This window comes from Eleginops maclovinus, chromosome 13 (assembly GCF_036324505.1).
Source record: "Eleginops maclovinus isolate JMC-PN-2008 ecotype Puerto Natales chromosome 13, JC_Emac_rtc_rv5, whole genome shotgun sequence".
NCBI lineage: Eukaryota > Metazoa > Chordata > Actinopteri > Perciformes > Eleginopidae > Eleginops > Eleginops maclovinus.
The window spans coordinates 1,108,864-1,113,507 of NC_086361.1; positions in this window are offsets into that span (position 1 = coordinate 1,108,864).

The window sequence follows — 4,644 nt, forward strand, 5'->3', positions numbered from 1 at the left end:
ACAAGACACTTTAGTGCAGACAAGAGAGAAATATTGGATTCTTAAGGCAAGGCAGATAGTGAGGAAGGTGGTGTCCGGATGTGTACTTTGCAGGAAATTCAAAGCAAGGCCTGGGCAACAGACTACTGCACCGTTGCCAAGGGACAGGATAACAGAATCACCACCATTCGAAGTTACCAGTGTGGACTTTGCCGGGCCACTCTATGTGAAGATACAGAGCTCAATGACAAAGGCGTACATAGCACTTTTCACGTGTGCTGTGACCAGAGCGATCCACTTAGAGTTAGTCTCAGACATGTCCACGGAACACTTCTTACTAGCTCTGAAACGATTCATCTCCAGAAGAGGATTATGCAAGGTGATCTATTCAGATAATGCCAAGACGTTCAAGAGGGCAGATCAAGATCTAAAGGAGCTCAGGCAACGAATTAAAGATCCACAACTACGAGAGTTCTTCTCAGAGAAGGGCATCACCTGGCGGTTCATCGCTGAAAGAGCAGCCTGGTGGGGCGGATTTTGGGAGCGGCTTGTTAGATCAGTCAAAATCATTCTCAGAAAGGTGCTTGGCAAAGCTAAACTCAACTTTGAAGAGATGTGCACCATGCTGACCGAAGCTGAAGCCGTAATAAACTCAAGGCCGCTCACGTATGTGTCCAATGATGTGGATGAGCCAGAACCACTGACCCCTGCCCACTTCTTGGTGGGTCAGAGACTGACTTGCTTGCCTCCTAAGTCATTTCCAGCTGAGATCAACCGTCCAACAGCCAACAAGGAGGAGATGACCAAGAGGTGGCGCTACAGACAACGACTCGTGACCAACTTCTGGAACCGCTGGCAGAAGGAATATCTGTTGGATCTGAAGTCGGCCCGTCGCTGTGACACCCCACAGCCTTCTTCGCTGAAGGTTGTGCGATGTTGCGCTCATCGGAGAAGACAACGCCCCAAGGCAGAGCTGGAAGCTGGGGAAGATCGAAGAGCTGTTTCCTGGTCGTGATGGCCTTGTGAGGTCATGTGCAGTTCGCACTAGCACAGGGACTGTTCTGCGGAGGCCCATCCAGCTTCTGTATCCGTTGGAAATAGTATAAACAGTAGTTTATGGGGGGGAGGATGTTGTGAATTTATTTGTTAGGAAGAGAATTTATTTAGAACAGATGATTTAAAAGGAATAGTTAAAAGCAACATTTAATAAGTTAGTCAATTTATAAGTAAGTGTTAAGAATAACAGTTCATGTTTCAGATATGGGATTAGATTAAAAAGGGACTTTAGGTCATTTAAGTTGGGATATACTTAGGAAATGGACTTGAAATGGACTTCATTACCCATGGGACATTGTGCGTGTTACGTCACATACGCAGTGTTGTAGGTCGTACAGCGGCCATTGTTTTATGTTGTTAAGGATGCTGACAATTCAAGCCAACCACTCGCTGTAAATATGTTAAGTTCTTTATTTTAGTAAACATCTGAAATGAACGGACGTCTCCCTTCGTTATTTTAGTAGCCATCAACATTAGTTCAGAACAGCGAGGAAATGGGATCCAATCACACAGCTGTTTTGTTTCACAGCGAAGCGCGATGGTTGTCACGTGGGAAGGTTCTGTCCAGGGTATTTGAGCTGCGGGAGGAAATTCAGATTTTTTTGGAGGAGGAGGGTCATGACCTCGCGGTTAATTACAGTGATGAAAATTTTCTTACGAAAGTTGCCTACCTCAGTGACATGTTCCAGAAATTAAATGAACTAAATCTGCAGATGCAAGGAACCAACACCCACCTTCCGCATCTTGCAGATAAAATAAAATCATTTTCAAGGAAATTGGAAATGTGGGAGCGGAAAATTGGGGAGGGAAACATAGACTCATTTCAGAACCTTCATGCTTTTCTTGAATCCAACAACATTCAGAACACAATCGTGCCTTGTATGAGAGCACACATCTCTGCCCTACAACAACATTTTCAGAGGTATTTTTCAGTGAAGGATTCAGCACAATATGACTGGATCCTAGACCCCTTCACTGCAGCCGCACCTACTGACTTCAGCACTGCTGAAGAGGAGCAGTTCATTGATATCACATCAGACTCCACACTGAAACTGCAGTTTCAGGCCAAGTTACTGACTGCATTTTGGATTGGGGTGGAGGAGGACTACCCACTATTGGGTGGAAAGGCAATGGCAGTATTACTCCCTTTTGCCACGTCTTATCTTTGTGAGGTGGGCTTTTCTGCAGTGGCCTCCATAAAGACCAAATACAGGTCAAAGCTGGACATTGAGAATGAACTGAGGGTGGCCATCTCACAGTTGCCACCACGATTTGAAAAGATCTGCAGTTCAAAGCAAGCCCACACTAGTCACTGAGATGTATGAAATATTTTATGAAAAAACAAATCTGGGGTATTTTTTCAAATTCAGTGCAGATGTTAAAAAGATGAAATAGGTTCAAAGTTGTACAATTTAAAAGTAAATGTAAGTTACTTTTTTTGTTATTTTGTCACTCAAGAAGAGAAGTTGCAGTTGCAAAGTTGTTAAAACAGTGCTGTTGCACACAAAACACATGAATAAATGTTATTTTGAAGTGTCTTGTAATGGTGATTATGCCCTTATTGTTTATTTGTACTGTTTGCGTGAATTTCAAAATACATTTTCAAGAAACTAAAAGTTTCGGTGTTTAGGGGGGGCTCCAAAATATGTTTAGGTCTTAAAGGGGGTCCCAGCAGAAAAAGTTTGGGAACCACTGGCTTAGATTTATATGTTCAGATTTACGGGTTCGAATCCCGTCGGTGGAGTTGGAATATTGTATATATATTTTCTATTTCTTGGCCAGCATATTTTGTGTTGTTGTCTGTAGGTGATCTCCACATGTGCATTTACATGAAGTGATGCTTACGTTTTTTCGCTGAGATTTTTAAAAATATTGTCTGGTCACACTTCAGACACACGTAAGGTGACAATGACGAACCTGGCAACCACATATGTTTCGGCCCGTACAGCGTCACATGACGCTCAAGGAGTGGAAAAAGTAAACAAACCCCACCAGCTGAACCGGAATCCAATTAAACTGGAACACCGTGTCAGGCGCAATTGACAAGATGGGACTTAAATGGGACAAGCTGTGTGGAGTTGCAACGGGTGGGACTCCAGCTATGACATGCACGCGCAAAGCAATGGCATCTATGGTGTGCGACAAGGTGCGAGAGAGTGGAGGCGAGGCTGTTAAATTGCACTGTATCATCCACCAACAAGCTCTCTGTGCCAAGACAGTCCAGCGGGGCGATGTGATGACCACAGTTGCGAAAACTGTCAATATAATTTGAGCACGAGGGTTTTACCACAGAGAATTTCAAGCTTTCCTATCTGAATGTCTATCACTGTGATGTGCGCTGGCTTAGTCGCGGCTCCGTGCTGAAGCAGTGTTATTCCCTGAGATCAGAAACTAACCAGTTTTTGAAAGAGAAGGACTGACCTCTTCATGAACTGAGTGATCCTCTACGGTTGGCACACCTGGGCTTTCTAGTTGATCTTACTGGTCATCTTAACCCACCGAACAAGAGCCTACAAGGCAAAGACCAGCTTGTACCACAATGCTATGCACACATGAAAGCATTCTGTGGGAAGCTTCGTCTTTTTGAGACACAAATACGCAACTTCAACCTTGCGCACTTTCCTACGCTGTCCGAAATGAAATGTGCTCATCCAAAGGCCGACCTTTCTGCTAAAAAGGGGAAATATGTGTATGTGATCACATCTCGACAGAATTCAATCAGCGCTTCCATGCTTTTTCTGTAATTGAGAAAGAAATCAAGCTGTTCTCAACTCCCTTCTTGATGGATGCAGAAGAATTGGAAGAGAGTCTGCAATTAGAACTAATCGAAATGCAGTGTGATGATTATGTGAAGAATCAACATCAGCTCCTCTCCCTACCCGACTTCTACCAGAGCTTGGAAAAGGCCAAGTTTCTTCTGATGCGACGCCACGCAAAAACAATGACGAGTCTGTTTGGCACCACATACATATGCGAGCAAACATTTTCTGTTAACTCTGAACAAGAGCAGATTGCGAACCAAAATGACCGACAGCCATCTCTGTGATGTCCTTCGCATTTCAACCACCAAATTTACTCCTGACCTGCCAGCCATCCTTCAGTCCAAAGGGCAGCATCACTGCTCACATTTGATTGATTGAATTTGATTACTGTTAATACACTAGAGGTGAGGCGATATACCTTAACTTTAGTGAGTGGCACACTGCAACTCCATTGGCCTGGTTGCAGTAGTTGTGTTTTAACATATCTTTTCACATCTCTCATGTCAGGCAGGGGCGTTTCAAGACACTCTGGGGTCTCCAGGCAGCAGAGACCTGCCTAGCCTAACTGTTGTTGGCAAAAGAAAGGGTTTGTCACTTCTATAGAATATTATTCATCATTATGATTAAAATCTTACTGAACAAGTTACAAATTTGAAGGTCTGTTATTTTTAGACAATGTCAGTCATCCATAACCAGTAACGCTCATGTCTTCTTCACACAAATGTTATAAAGATCAATGATTAGTGTACAAATTGAGAGCAGAAAACTAAATGTAGCTACAGTATTTGTATTACTCTACAGTCACATACGTGTAATCAACAAGTAAAATCACAAAAAGACACAAATG